We start from the raw sequence: 17,753 nt of genomic DNA on the forward strand, positions 1-17,753 counted from the left end.
AGTGCAGGGAGACTCTGGCCAGTGTAACATATGAAAATAATAATAATTTAAAATTTATCAAAGGTTCATGAGGATGGGAGGGTCAGGGAAGGAGGCAAAAAAGAGGAGCTGATATCAAGGACACAAATAGAAAGTAAATGTTTAGAAAGTGATGATGGCAACATATGTACAAAAATGCTTCATACAATGGATGTACAAATTGTTATAAAAGCTGTAAGCACCCTCTATAAAATGATCTTAAAATAATAATAAAGAAGAAGAAATCTTGAAGATGGCTCAGGACTGGGTAGTGTTTGTTATGTTGTACAGTAGTTTGGGAAGGGTCATAACCAACTTGATGGCACTGAGAGCAACACAGTTCATAAATATTTGCTAAATTTGATTCATTTTTAGTAACTTCCTGCGTGTTATAAATAACCAGCAAAGACAAAATTCTTAATGTGAAATTTTCAAATTTTTGCACAGCGGATGCCTGAGATCACATGGCTGTAGTCAGCAAATAATAGACTGGATTTCAAGCCTTTTATCCAGATATTTGAGAATTATATAAAAGTAATATCTACTTTTTTGCAAAAAGAAGGATCATAGTAAAATCCCATTTCTAAAGAATGGTAAATTCACTTTTTCAGGGGCTTGGAAAGCACATTTTAATCCTTAAACACATAACATTTTAATCCAAAAGACAGTCACAAACTTTTATACAAAGACACTATTGATTCATAAGCAGCTTATTAATCTCCATTCACTCATACATAAAAGAAAGACATCTGAACTCTAAAGCCTTATCATAAATTCATCCTGATAGACAAAAAATGATTTAGCCAGACTGAACACAAAAAATTTATCTATGTTCTATTTAAAATTCATAATTAAAACTTTATTAATTATGGAGAGTGAGATTCTACTTATATAGTGTCAAAACACCTTATTAATAAGTTAAAATTTATGGTTTTGCAAAAACCTATTAGTAGCATACTAAGAATTGAAATAATAAACTTTTAAAACTTATTTTTACCAAGATCAGGCAAATTAATTTATATTTTATTTATAAATAAACAATATATACATAAAGTATATATAATTTAATCAAAATAAATATAATTTAATAGTAAATAAATATATGTTAGGTAAGTAATAAGAAGAATTAAAAACCAAACATATATAAAAATATATTTAAATATTTTTAAAGATATGATAAATAGAGCATTTTTTTCTCTTTCATTAATAGGGTGTTCAAATTATGATCAGTTACTTGAAAATAAGTGAAGAAAAGAAAGGTAAAAAATAATTGCTTTCATATATTCATAAAGTATGATCAATATGTTGCCTTCTAAAGTAAAATGCTATCAAAATCTAAGTAGGAAATAACATTTGATTAAAATCCGGTAAGTATTAAAATTGATCTCCCTATGAAATTTAATACTCAGCTTTTGAGTCTCCTTGCTTATTCTAACTACCATAGGAGAGGCAGTTTTTTTGTTTTGTTTTTGACTGTTAATCATTTTATTGGTGGCTCGTACAACTGATATCATGATCCATCCATTGTGTCAAGCACATTTGTTGCCATCATCATTCTCAAAACATTTGCTTTCTACTTGAGCCCTTGGTATCAACTCCTCATTTTTCCCCTCCCTTAGGAGCCCTTGATAATTTATAAATTATTATTATGTTTTCATATCTTACACTCCCTTCACCAATGTTTCCCTTCACCAACGTTTCTGTTATCCGTCCCCAAGGGAGGAGGTTATATGTAGATCCTTGTAGTCTGTTCCGCCTTTCTATCCCACGTTCCATCCACCCTCATTGTATCACCACTCTCACCACTGGTCCTGAAGGGATCATCTGTCCTGGATTCCCTGTGTTTCCAGATCCTACCTGTACCAGTGCACATCCTCTGCTCTAACCAGATTTATAAGGTAGAATTGGGATCGTGAGAGTGGGGGAAGGGAGGAAGCATTTAAGAACTAGAGAAAAGTTGTATGTTTCATCATTGCTACACTGCACCCTGACTTACTTGTCTTCTCCCCGCAACCCTTCTGTAGGAGATTGTCCAGTTGCCTACAGATGGGCTTTGGGTCCCCAATCTGCACTCCCCCTCATTCACAATGAGGTTCTTTGATGCCTGGTACCTGATCCCTTTGACACCTCGTGATCGCACAGGCTGGTGTACTTCTTCCATGTGGACTTTGTTGCTTCTGAGTTAGATGGCCGCTTGTTTACCTTCAAGTCTTTCAGACCCCAGATGCTCTATATTTTGATAACTGGGCACCATCAGCTTTCTTCACCACATTTGCTTATGCACGTCTATCTTCAGCGTCATGTTGGGAAGAGGATCACAAAATGATATGATTTTTTGTTCTTTCATAGAAGAGGCAGTTTTAAGTGACTAAAATATGTATTCTCTGGTAGTAGAACCCTCTCACTATTTCACAGACTGTAGAAGGTTGAAAAATAACTAAGTATAAAATACCACTTTCCCCAAAATAAGGTAATGTTTTGAATGCAGGGCAGGTAGTTGGAGTATTAATCTACAACCAAACAAACAAAAAGAACAGCACTTAAATTCCATTGATACTAGTGAAGTGATCACATTAAAACTAGTTTTAGAAAAGGAAATATTTTTGTAATGGAAATTGTGTGTGATTATATGGAAAGATGATATATTACAGAGAAATGCTGTTTTAATATCTTGTAGGATATTAAATAAAGAACTAATTTATTCTCTTAAATTATTCATTTTTAAAATGGCAAGTGTTATTTCTCCTCTCATTTTCATATTCTTGCAAAGCAAGACACTTAATGTTCAGTTCATGGCACTCTCATTTAAAAACTAGTTTGCAAAAAATCATACTTTAAGTAAAAACTGTATTTTCTCCATATGGTAAAGTTAGTTATGGCTGTCTCTTTTTATTTTGTAGAAGGTGTTATATAAAATTCTCATTATGACATATTGAAAAAGATTTTAAAACATATTTTTTCATATTTAACTTGTTTTCACAGATTCAGATTCGGTTATTAGTATAATCACATTATAAAATATTTTATTTTATCTCTAGTAAATCTAATATATGACATGCTTTCCAGTAATATAACAGGCATTCTATATTTATCACCTTCTTTTTCTTATAGTTTTATTCCCAGTCCTATTTCTCAATAAAAATGGCAATGCACAAGCAATAGAATTTCAAAATATATGAAGCAAAATCTGACTGAGCTCTAAAAAGTAATAGGTAAATCTGCATATTTAGTTGGAGAGTTCAACACTCCTCTCTCAATATTCAATAAATCTACTAAATGGAAGATCAATGATATATTAGATATGGAAAATCCTAATTATCAAATAGATCTAATTGACTTTTATAAAACATCCCCCCCCAGCAACACTAGAATATATATTCCTTTCAAGTGCACATAGAACGCTTATCAATACAGATATTATCCTGAGTCATAAAGTAAGCCTTTGTAACTTTAAAATAATTTCAACAAGGCAAAGAAGGTTCGCTAACCATTAATGAATTTAAACTTAAAATCCAGGCCAAAATGATAACCCAAAACTTGCAACTTTTAGAAATCAACAATAGTTCATGATCAAAAAGTGTCAAGGGGAGTTAGAAAATACTTTGAACTAAAGGGAAAAATCAAGATATGTAAGATATAGTCAAAGAGTGCTTTATGGAATTGACATTGCTATAATTATAAAATAGTATATTGGTATTGGGACATAATATAACTTCCTACCTTAACAAACTAGAAAAAGGGGGTCAAAATAAACTCACATCAAGCATAAGGTGAGAAAAAATAGAAATACAAACAGAAATCAATGACTGAAAACAATAGTGGAAAATCAATAAAATCAAAATCTGCTTCTTTGAAAATATAAATAAAAATCAATAAACATCTACAAGACAGAGAAGGGACATCATTGTAGAATGTGTAATCATTAAAAGAATGAGAATACTAAGCACTCACCTAATCCATATACATTAAACAACTTATGTTAGAAGTAGACCATTTCCTCAAAAGCCAGGAACTGTTAAAATTCACCCAAAATTAAGTAGATAACCTAAATAATCCTACAATTGCTAAATTAATTGAATTTATAATTATAATTCAATATCACCCATAAAAAGGTATTTTCAGAATTAGATGGTTTCAGTAGCAATTTTTAAAAAATATTTAAGAGATGACACTAATTCTTCAACTTCTTCCAGAATATAAATTACTCTCAGCAATGTTTTCCTAGTTCATCTGGAAATATTTTTTGTATAATAAACATCAAACCTGGAATGTGTCATTACCTTGAAATGATCAGAAAAACACATATAGCCCTATAGAAATGAAGCCAGAACAAAAATCAGTCACAGAATTACAATGGATCTGAGGGCTTTTTAAAATTATTATTCTATCATATGAACCTGTACTTGGAAAATCTATAACCTGTAGATTTAAAATAGTGCGATATATGTTGCAAATATTTCATTGCACAAAATATTTGTTTTAAAAATTAGTAAAATCTCCCTATATAAATATTCTATATGTATATTTTTCTGAGGGAAATGTAACATTGTCATTTTCCTAAGAAAATGTAACAATTGTTGTGGATGAATACCATCAGGCAGTGTTGAGAGAAAAGAATTAGTAAAAAGGACCAGGGATGTGAGGGGCGATACTGGGAGGGTAGAGGGTGAATGGGTTGGAAAGGGGGAACTGATTACAAGGATCTATATGTGACCTCCTCCCTGGGGACGGACAACAGAAAAGGAGGTGAAGGGAGATGCCGGATAGTGAAAGATATGACAAAATAATAATTCATAAATTATCAAGGGCTCATGAGGGAGCGGGGAGTGGGGATGGAGGGGAAAAAAGAGGATTTGATGCAAAGGGCTTAAGTGGAGAGCAAATGCTTTGAAAATGATTAGGACAAAGAATGTACAGAGGTGCTTTATACAATTGATGTACGTATATGTATGGATTGTGATAAGAGTTGTATGAGTCCCTAATAAAATGTTTTAAAAAAAAAGAATTAGTAAAAAGAATTGAGAAATCAAAGAGAACCTTTGCTCAGAGCACTTCGCTCAGTGATGCCAACTCAGGAGTAAGCGTAAAATAGAAATGATTCTACTATTTCCTCAGTTACCTCAGTTTATGACTGATTTCCCCGGAAAAGCCATTCTCCCTTCAAATATATATATGTTTATATAACGTGTGTACTCTATTTTATGAATGTACTTATAAATATGTAAGTATATGTGTTATGTGTTGTATATAATATTTAAAGCTCATTAAATCAATGGTTACTAAATATTAAACATTAAGCTATATCAAATAGATACCATGTATAATGCATTTTATAGCCAATTTAAGTTTGTCTCTGAAGGATTTTCACAAATGGTATGTATCTTTTTTTTAATCTAACCAAGAGATACAATGCTCATTTGAAGATGTATTATATGATCAGAGAACACAATTTTGAGAAATGGACAAAGGTTCTACAATGTGTGTGCGAACATTGAGAAATGAGAAGAGATATATTATTATGCTACAAAAGGAAACACCAGATATACTATAATATATTACACTTAGAAAATAATTCACATTGGCAGAGAACACTGGAGAATTAGAAAATCTTTGGAAATTAAAGAGCAAATTAGGAAAAACAAGCATAAGATATGGTCAATATGAATGGCCTTACTTAGTACATTACAAGGCAAGCTGCTAGCAGTTAACCATCACATTAAGTGAAAAGATTATTCTCAGCAAAGACATTTCAATCTACCCACAATCTGACATTGCTTGTCTATTACATAGACTACCTCCACTGAATACCCCAATTTACAATATACTTAAATTACTAAGAACCACACTTCAGACCATTAGTGTATCTGGAACGATGCATAGTCTTGGGAAAAAGTTACAAGGATGTGCATTCAAGGGCCATGGGAGAAAACTGCTGAGTGTTGTTGACACGCTATAAGTATTTGATCAGGATAGTGTGACAAAAGAGATTAGTGGAACAATTGCCCATGTTGCAAGAGAGCTGAATTTAGAACTTGATATCATCATTTTGGAACAGCTCAAAGATCACAAAAATGTCTAATGGACAGATCAAGTTATAACAGGTTTTGAAGGTGAAAGAAATGCTGAAGAAGAAAGAAAATGAGGAAAAAAGCAAGAAGCTGTCAAAACATTTTATAGTGACAGGATTAGTTGGAGTTTTTTGCTTTCTTCGTAAACTAAATTAGAGAATTCCGTTGTTTGAAAACAAGGACCCCAGAGTCGATTTCTAAATAAAGTTGCTAGGCAAAGAATATGAGGAGAGAAAGTAAAGGAGCACATGTACAATTCTCACTGATATTCAAACACAAGGTTTCCCCCCTGATCTCTTTTATGATTTCGAGTTCTGTTCTACATGTTTCTCCCACTCTAACCAGGACCTTATAACTTGATCATTTTCAGAATAGCTGGTAGGGGGAGCCAGGCATTATTCTTTAATTTCCGGCCTGATGCTTAAAGGGTGTTGATTACGGATACAAGCAAGATGAAATCATTGCAACTTTAATGTTATCTCTATGTGTCATGATGTTGTGTATTGATACAATTGTGAGAATTTTTTAAATTTCTTTCTGTTGAGGTGTAACTCATATTGAATTGTTTGTTAATCTTCATCATTAAGTGCTTTAGGACTTCTTAGCTTAAAACTAGCCCAAATGTGTCAACTGCATAAGGTATCTACATCATTAAATGACTTTGTTAATCATTGAGACATCTTGCTGGGATCTTCTGATTTTAAACACATTCGTTTATAAGTTTTGTCTGATTTCTATAAATTATTGGTTTCTTTTAACTTAGCCTAATATTTTCCATTTTGATATCAAGGCAGGAGGAGCACAAGGACCTTCCTGCTTAATCATCTTAACTTGCAGGTAGGTGGAGCTGCTGACCACATAGGAGTGCAAAAACTCACATCCTGGAATAAACTCCCGCCCTTACCTTTACCGTGTTTCACAGGAAGTCCAGATGTTCGCTATAAAATCCCAGCTCACAGTGCAGAGAAGAAGGAGGCTTCCCACCCAGGAAAGGGGCTGCACAGTGAGTCTGACACACCATCCCAGAAATCTTGGAGAAAAGCAGTATGTGCACCTCATCTTAATAAACCCGCCCATTCCATAAATGTCCTCCTCATTCTTAGAAAACTGCATGGACAGGCTGTGCTTGCAAGTTCCCCATATTCATGGGAAATTATGCAGAGTTCTGGCACTAGAAACTACAGGTGGAGATACTACTGCATTGCCTTAGAGAACCTATGTTCCCTCTTGCAAGATTTCTTTTTCTCTCTCCTGAATAAAGCTCTGCTCATTTAATTATTCTTTTGTCATGCTGTTCTTGGTAAGAGAAAGAACCCATTGGAGTCTTCTCTCCAGTGGTAACCATACCATTGGCTTAAAAAAAAATCATTTTATTTGGGGCTCATACAACTCTTAACACAATCCATCCATCCATCCATCCATCCATCCATCCATCCATCCATCCATCCATCCATCCATCCATCCATCCATTGTGTCAAGCACATTTGTACATTTGTTGCCATCATCATTCTCAAAACATTTGCTTTCTACATGAGCCCTTGGTATCAGCTCCTCATTTTTCACCTCCCTCCCCGCTACCCTTCCCACATTTACCCTTGATAATTTATAAATTATTATTATTTTGTCATATCTTACACTGTCCATCGTCTCCCTTCACCCACTTTTCTGTCATCCATCCCCCAGAGAGGACGTTATATGTAGATTGGGAGGGTGGAGGGGGTGTGGGGTGGAAAGGGGGAACTAGTTACAAGGACCATTGACTTTTCTTCTGATCACCACTAGCCATTATTTCTACTGGTATTTCCTGCTTGCGTCCATTCGAGTATTTATCACACATGATAATGGTAGTTTTCATCAATTTTTTTGTCCACCAAGATGTAAACTCCATTGTATCTCCAGCATTCAACACATGATGTATGGAAAGAGGAGTCACAATAGATAGTACTTACATTTCAAAATAATTTTGTTTGCTTTCATGTGTCAATGCTGTGTACTTTTAAGTTGACTTTAAGATCCAAAAAAATAAAAATGAAGGTGAAAATACCTACTATGACCAAAATAATTTAAACTATTTTATTGATTTATCGTAAAGTCATATAAAGTCTCATAAAGGCTTCTATTTTATGGAGAAGGAAATTAAAGTGAAGAAAAAAAATAATTGTGTTTCCAAAAGTTAGTTGCTAATAGCAGAGCCTAAAATGTGAACCTACTTTCACCTGACTGAACTTTCCCTGTAGACTGCCACACACCGATTTAGCGCAAAGATTTTTGATTCATAGATAGCAGTGGGTAATCTTAGTGTACCCTACAATTAAAATTCAGCTCCAATGTGTCTCTCTGCACTACTTCTCCATATGCTGAAATATACACCCAGGAAACAACTGATTTCTGTCACAGATATTGCATCCATGTTATTTGTGTTTCAATTTGCTTGCCACTAAAACTGTCTGGAATTGTGATTATATTTCATTTTGCTTAAAGACATTTTGTCTCCATAAATCTTTGACCAGAATTATTGTGATACTATCAATTTGCAGATGCCACATTTAATACATATATCACTGACATTTTACTGAATTACTAAGTCATTGAAATGGAGAAGACTATTTCTAGAATTGCTGAAAGGAACATACAATAAAGAGAAAGTATACTTATAACATATAATAACAGGATGGGACATAGGATACTATAGAGGTAGCATGTTTAATGTCTAATGTTGAAACTTAAGACCCAAAGAGTTTAAATTACTGGCACAATGCTAAATATATTGCAGATTGCTAATCATTTTATAACCTACATAGTACTTATGCATGACGGCTTGCTAGAGGCATAGCTAGTGGTGTGCTAATCACTTTCTAATGCGTTTGTAACCCAGTACTTATTGTTTCTCAGGTGAATTGTTCATAAATAATAAAACTAATGTTTCATCCTATGAATTTCATACTTCTTTCTTCTTGACTTTGATCTAATTATCCTTTCCCTTTGTTTCCATGCCAGCGCCTAATTAGGTGCTTGATCCTAGAATCCCAATCCCTTCAGTTCAAAATAAATTAGTTATACTAATTGGACAATGGATTATTACTCTGCAAGGGGCAAGAAGTTTCTTATTCCAGAAACTACAAGGATGGAAATTCCAAGTTGGCTTCTTGGGGTTTTCTGACACAAATCTAAATGTGGGAGTTATATAATCCAGAAATCTTTGGAATATATATGCATGGGTTCTCAAAATTTCTCTAGCATTTTTATTAAGCATCGATCATCTTTTGCTGATATCCATCTATATATCTTGCAAACTTGCATCAGAAAATTATTATTTTAAGGTTCTGTCCAGTTGGTTCCACTGCAAGTTACCCCATGACAACAAAACCAAACACTGGTGGGTCCTGCGTCATCCTCACAATTCTTGTAATGCGTGAGTCCACAACAGTAGCCACTATGTCCACCTGTCTTTTTGAGGGACTTCCACTTTTTCAACAACCCTTTATTCTTCAACATACTGTCCCTTTCCAGGGAGCAGTCTCATCGGATAATGTGTGCAAAGTACGTAAGAGTAAATGTTGACATCCTAAATCCTAAGGAGTGTTCTGGCTATGCGTCTTGCAAGACAGATTTGTTCATTCTTTTGGCAATGCATGGTACTTTCAATATTCTCTATGGATATATTGATTCAAATATATTGATTCTTCTCCAAGATTCCTTATTCATTGTCCACTTTTCACATATGGATACAACTATTGAACAAACTATTTATTGGGTCAGACATAAGAGGCCAGAAGATGATACCTTTGATTTTTTAAACATAAAAAAGTTGTACAGAAGATTTTTTCCAATGCATTGTCATTTATTTCTTAAATTCTCCTTCTATGAGCATTGATTGGACAACTGTGCAAAATGAAATCCTTGATGACTTCAATCATTTTCCTATTTATCGGAATTATGTCCATTGGTGCAGTTGTGAGGATTTAGGAGGGAAATGAGGCATTCTACTGTAAACAGGTGCAGTCCCATAAATCCGCAGTGTCAGTTTTAGTCTGACCTATGGGGTCACTATGAATAGAAACCAGCTTGAGGACAGTGAGTTTGGTTTCAGTTTTTTACATTGAATTACAATCCATACTGAAGCCTGTCATCTTTTTCTTCATCTTTAACTGCTTTAAGTGCTCTTGGCTTTCAGTAAACAGACTGTATTGACAGCAAATCACGTGTTGTTAATGAGCCTTCCTCCAATTCTGATGACATGTTATTCTTTACATGGTCTTTGCAGCCTACAGAACAGACAGTATGGTGAAAGGCTACAATCCTTACAGACACCTACATGGATTTGAAAACAGCCAGTGTCCCTTTGTTCTGAATGATTGATTACCTCTTGATTTATGTACAGATTGCATGTGGACACAATGGAGTATTCTGGAATTCATAGTCTTCTCAACATTATCCATATTTTTATGACCCATAGAGTCAAATGTTTTTGCATAGTTAAGAAAACAAAGTAATGATCCTTCTGACATGCTCTGCTTTTAATCGTGATCCATATGTCATCAGCTAGAATAGCTCTCATTCCATGTCCTTTCAGAACTCAACTTGAATTTGTAGCCAGTCCTTGTGTCTTTGCAATAGGTTTCAAAGTTATCCTCAGTAAAAATGTATTGCGTGTGATGCTAGCAATATTGGTTAATAATCTCTGCATTCGGTTGTGTCACCTTTCCTTATAATAAACATAGATCTTTCAAATTTCTTAACGTAGAACAATTAGTGATTCCATTGTGAATCAATTTCTGCAACATTTCAATTAGTATCCATTCAGGTAACTCTTAGAGATGTTATGTCTTGTGGTAGTCACCTAATCTGGTGTCAATTTAAGGAGTAAGAGTGCAGGGGTGAAGTCTAGGCTGTCAATCTGGAGATCGCCAATGAGACATCTGTGTGGGCATGGCCTTCTCTTGAGAATCTGGGAAATCTTGTAATTCCTTCTTGGAAGCAGGAGAGACACTTCTCTCTCTGCCACTTCCTGGGAGACATTGTAAAAGACAAGCCACATGGACACAACCAAACCTTGGAAGTCTGAGAAGTCACAGAAACCCCTGTCAGCAGTGAGGTGCTTACAACACCACTGGACCCAAAGACTTTCTACCCACTGGCTTGTGATCGTCCTGCATTTGGCTTCATTTAATGTGTTTCTTGAGTCTGAAGAGGACTTTATAGACTGGTATCACATATATGGGCTAATATCGGACTTATGGACCTGATCTGGAATGGGCAGGGATGTTTTCTCAGTGTTTAATTCCTCTTGTATATAAATCTCTTTCTTATTATATCAATGGATTTGTTTCTCTAGTCTACGCAGACTAATACATGTCATTTTCAGTGTCTTCTCCAGTGCCACTTGGATTTTTTCATTCAATTCCACTAACCCTTAATCATGTACTGCTTATTGAAATAAGTGGACTTTTTGATATGGTGACTGTATTTCTTCCATCTATTCTAATACTTTCTATACCATTCAATATTTTCTCCATAGAACCTTTCAATATTTACACTTGACACTTGAGTCTCCTTTAGATCTGTCTGCCTGAGAGATGCTGAGCATGTTCTTTTCTGATTTTTCCAACTACAGCACTTTTCACATTTCCTGACCCCACTTTATTTTGTCTTCTGGAGCTGCCCTTTGGCATTTTCTATGCAGCTGTTTTACTTTATCACTGCTTCCATGAGTTAAAAGCCAATCTGCTTTCAAATGCAAGTTTCAGAATCTCTTTTGACATCTTCTTTGATCTTTTCTTTCTTTCCTTTCTTATTAATGATTTTTTCCTCATGTATGATGTTCTTGATGTCATTTCACAATTCATCTTGTTTTTAGGTCATTACTATTAAATAAGAAATTTTGTTCTTGACATGTTCCCTGAATTGAGGTGGCAGCCTACTCATTTTGGCTCCCGTGGATTATTTTAACTTCCTTCAACATTAGCTTAACTTGCATGTGAGCAATTGATGATCTGTTCCACAGTCTTTGACATTATTTTGTTAAGTATATTGATCTTATCCCTCATTACTATCACAAATATTGTCAATTTGGTCATAGTGTATTCCATCCACATGTACAGTCACAGTTGCATTGCAATGAAGTAGTCAATGGTAATGCAGACTTTTATCATGTACTATCTAGCATTGAGTCTATCCCACATGACCACATTTTCCAACTACTGATCCTTCCTTTTATTTCCAATTTTTGCACTCTTTGGCAGGCACATAATCTCATGTCAACTTGCTAAGAGGTGGATTCTAGTCTGTCAATCGGATCATAGCGAATGAGGTCTCTGTGTGGATATGGTCTTCTCCTGAGGATTCTGGGAACTCCTATCTTCCTCCCTGGAGGTGGGACACACTTTCTCTGCCACACATTCCTGTTGACAAGTTATTTGGAGCAACACTGATGGAGGCAGAGCCCTGGAGCTGGAGGAGCAATGGGAGGACCCACACTGCACTGAGATGCTTCCACCGCCACTGGATCCACAAGACTTTCCACCCACTGGCCTGTGATTTTCCTGCATTTGGAGTCATTGCATGTGTTGCATGAGTCTGAAGAGGATTTTATAGATTGGTATCAGACATGTGGGCTAATATCAGATGTATGGAATTGATCTGGACAGGGCTAGGATGTTTTCTTAATGTATAATTACTCTTTATATAAATATACAATTACTCTTTATATTACTCTTCCTTATCCACATATGAGTGTCTATGAATTTGTTTCTCTAGTTAACCCAGACTAACATACACCTCAATCATTCATAATTATAAATGCATTTTGTTACAACTTTGAACATTGACATTAATGGCATTGAAGTGGTATAATTCTATGGTTTGAATAATTATTGTATTTACTGGTTTTCCTTATAGGTATATAGATCACAGAACTGTAGTTAAAGATAGAATGAGATTTGAAAATACTCTTTGTGATTATGAATATGACACAATGTATCTTGAGTTTGTGAATGTTAGCATAGTAAACTATATGATTTTCTAATTCAAAATGTTAATATGACTTCCTAATACATGAGATATCAATCTTTATGCATGCATTTCAGGTTTTGAACAATTTCTATTTTCACCATATTTATGCTTTGCGCATTTTATTTTGTGATTATTATTACATTTGCAACAATTTATTCTCATTTTGAACTGTACCAAATTAGCTACAAATGTCCTAAAACCTTTGTCCCCACCATGTCACTATGTTGACTACTTTGAGGTGGCAGCTCTTCACTAATCTTCTTTGGACTGCCTTCCAATCCGAGGCTCATTTTCCTGCACTATATTAAACAGTGTTTCATTGCTATTCATAAAGTTTTCAGTTCTTAATCCTTTAGACTATCCACTCCATATTTATAGTCTGTTCTTGGCCTGGCGTTCCCCCTGAAATGTGTTCACCATATTTAACTTGTCCTGCTGGCATTTGAGATAGCAGTGACATGATTCCCAGTGTTATCACAGAAACAAACCTCCACAGCATGAGGAAATGACATACAAGTGGGACATAGCAGATGAATAGAGTGAATAAATAAAGTCAGACTACTAAAATGTTATATAATAAGTGATATATTTGATGAGCACTTTCTGAGAATGTATGGCCCAAAATGAGATGGAATGCTTCCAATTAGCTTCCTTCCTCATGGGAGTGAGAATTACCTGAGATTATTCATCTGTCTATAATAGAACACAAACTAGCAGGAGAAGTAAATAGGGAGGATCTCAGTAGGGCTGGTGTATTGTGTAAGGTGCACAGGATTGAATATAGTTTGTGATCTTTTATCACCTTTTATCATTTCCTTCACTGAATAAAGTAAAAGAGCCCCAGTATCATTGAAAACCTCGGGCATAGTTTCCCTCTACACTCTGGGATTGATGGGGGGAAATGTGTCAAGGAATAGATCTTTAGTTCCTTGGAGAAGATAAGCTTTGGGAACGTCACAAGCCATGTGTGGGACCTCAGTCATCATGACAATTGTAGTTATGCAAGAGGGACTTTAAAGGGTCATGGAAAAGTTTCGTTAATTTTTTATTCCATTTTCCACAACCTTTTGGAAGCCCCCCTCTTAATAATTAAAATAGGCAGTGAGAACAATAACCAGAGAACCTTGGCTGAAATCGGTGACAATTGGTCACAAAACATAACCCATGTCAAAAGCTGACAAACAGAAACCTGGTGCTTATTTTCACAGTGGAAAAATTATTCTGCTCAATCATCCCAGATATGAAGCAGTCCCCTGAAGAAAATCTAATTAATTGAAGGAAAGGATGGGTTCTCTCAAAAAAGACTTGAAACCTCTGAATTTTGTATGATTATTCCATCAATTTTGCTCAAAGGGACACATACCAGAGGCATTGCTCACTGGGAAAGGGGAAAACTCAGATGTTTCAAAGACTATTAGAGACAATGCTAAAGTTAACCAAAACTTCATCCTGGTCACCATCGTATGAAGAGATTAGTGGTTAAAAGAAGTTTGTTCTGAAATTTAAGTCACAGTAGGTCCAACGAGTGCATAGACTCACAGAAGTTACTGCGCCAAACCATCAATCACTTTAGTTCACTGACCTGTGGAGGAAATTTATTTCGGTAGGAAGGGATACTCAGAAGTCCCGGAAATCTCCCCTTCCTCTTTCATGATCTAAAAAATAAAAGTCATATTTAATACCACCTTCTAGATATCATTTCAGACATTAGTTCCAATCTCTATGGGTTACAGAATCTGGCAGGTATGGTGGGATAGCCTCCATCATATAATTGCTCAATTCCTGAACATACCCACTGCCCAATGAAGATGAATCAGTGTCAGAGATCATGTCTTTACGGCGACAGGAAAACTCAGCCTCTGTCATTTGGTGTGCATGTTCAACTACAGTTGCATTCTTTTGCATTTGTTCCATCCTCATCAGCTAAAAATGGATCAAAACAGTTTGCAATCACATGAGATAAATATCACTGCTTAGCCCTAGGTCTATGTTGATTTTCGTGTTTTCTGTCACAGTACGACTCAATTGCCTTGACAATATGCAACACATCTTGCGGGTCTACTTTATTGATCACATCATACAAATCACTACTGATCAGAAAAAATGAACAGATAACTGAATGCCCTGATATAACACATTACATACCAAGGGTAAAAGATATACCTTACAATGGTTCAAGTCCCTGCCTCATTTAGGAATTGTAGGGGACTGAGAGGGAGGGCAAACTTTACCTTTAAGGTAAAGAAAAAATTATTGCTCCTTGAAACTTCTATAGCTAAAAGAAGAGATTTTTTTACATTAAGTTGGAAAGTGTATGGGTCATCTGGAAATTTCATAATTCCAATACTAATGGAAGAGCAATAAAAGCAAGAATAATTGACCTTGATAACTGCAGGAAAATAAGATTGCTTGGAGTGTATAATTAGAACATGGAAGATACATCAGAAAGGAGTCTTTCCACATTATTGCTCACATATACCCTTGAAAAACTATATACCCCTGACAATATTAATAGTGGAAACGAAATGTTTAATGAAAATGTAATTATTTGCAAAGGATATAATCTCTGACTTTTTGAATTAATACTTTAAACATAGTTTCACAAAATATTGGATCTGTTAACTTAACCTATTCAATTTATAGAATACATTGACCATATAATCCAACAGGAAAATTCAATAAATATTGTTAAATAATCCTTACTATAACAAATTTAAGGAGCCCTTGTGCTGCAGTGGATAGAGCATGTGGCCATTCAAACCCACCAGATGCTCAGTGGGGGGAATCTAAGAATGTCTGTTCCCACAAGGATTTACAAAACCCAGAGGAGCCATCTATTCTACCTTACAGTGTAGCGATGAGCTTGAATTGAGTCAATGGCAGTGAGGTAGGTGGACAACAGAACATCAAACCATCTCATTGATAATTGTCCTCTCAGTTGCTATTGTCTCCTATATCAATTCTATTCTAAGGCAGATGAATGGAAGGGAGGCTGGGTGACTGGATAGATGATACATAATTAAAAGGTAGATAGATAGATAGATAGATAGATAGATAGATAGATAGATAGATAGATGATGAAGAGATTCAGGAATTGTTTCTTGACTTGCGTTTATTGTGTGAGTGAAATAAGATTCCGACCCCTTCATCATCCCTCTTCATTCTGCTATTGTAAGTCTTTCTTCACAAAATAACGGACTTAAAGACTGTCTCTTCGCTAGAGATGGGAGTATGCTCTTCATCACTGAAACAGTTTAAGGTTCAGGAAGTATGCCCCTCATGGCTCTCTTTGATAGAGTGGGAGGAAGGCAGTTTAGAAAGGGGAGTTAGGGAGAGAGAACACTCCGATTATTAGTGGACTGTTCAGGCAATCATGAGTAAGATAAAATATAAGCAAAGTTTCAATAAAATAAAAATAGCTTTGTTGCTGTGGGGTGACTTGTGAGCTGCAGCAATGTCAGACTTTCCAAACATCAAGTGTCCTGTTACAAGAAACCTGGTAATTTCAGTTTGGAGTTAGAATACTATGCTCAAGTTACAGATTCTTCGGTTATTAGGTATTTGATATTAGTTAAATATTGGAATATTTCAAAGTCTTAGGTTTTCACTTATAAAATGGCCAAAAATAATATTCATCTTGAAGAACCACAGTGATATTTAAAAGATATATTTTTGTAAAAATATTAGAAAATTTAAAAAACATAGCCAACTGCTAGAAATTGTTATTACAGCCATGGCTCTTTTATTGATTTGCTTAGGTTCCAACGGTCAGGTCCTTATGTGAAAATAGATATTATGTAAAGATAAAAGGTGACTACATCAGATCACAATATGGAGGATTGTACAATTGCCATATATATCATTACATATCAGTACATAACTGTTATACAACAGTTTACTGTTGGCTCAAGCTAGTTGACGCATATCTTGAATCATCACAATCAATATTACTCTTTCCTCAAATTTCAGCATTTGTTACTGCCATTATAATGAGATACTCAATAAGGGAGGATTGGGTGTATAAAAGATCCATACACTTGATAAGCAGAAAAATAATTATTTGTTTAAAAATCATGCATAAAGGGTGAATGTCCCAGTCTCCATGTTAATATAATCCAGTGTTTCTAAGGAAAGTCAGTATGCTGCAGCATCACGTGCTCCAACTCTGCCCCACGAATGCTTGGTTAGAAGTCTGCCTCTTCAATTGGTATCTTCATACTTTTTGTTTTATTGGCACTACTTCCACATAATATACAATTCAACAGTTCAATAATATCAAAAAGAGTTGGACAATCACTATCACAATCAATTTTAGCACATTTTCTTCTTCCTTGTAACCAATGTTAGTGTAATTTTTTTAACTTGTGGGGCAAAATAAACACACCAAAATGCTCTTTAATTCAACTCCTCCTCTGTGCATATTTAAGTGTCATTGATTAAACTGTGTTACACAACCACTATCGATACCCATTTCCAAATTACTCAAGCACCATTGACATCAACTCAATGCTCCCTAAGCAAACTCTTCCTCTGTCACGCGTGGTATAAGTCGGACAACTTTGGTTTCTTTCTCTCTTTTTATAAACAGTTTTCTTGATACACAATTCATATATCATACACTTCCATTTTTAAATCACATTTATTTATATATGTATA

This window comes from Tenrec ecaudatus, chromosome 2 (assembly GCF_050624435.1).
Source record: "Tenrec ecaudatus isolate mTenEca1 chromosome 2, mTenEca1.hap1, whole genome shotgun sequence".
Taxonomy (NCBI): Eukaryota; Metazoa; Chordata; class Mammalia; order Afrosoricida; family Tenrecidae; genus Tenrec; species Tenrec ecaudatus.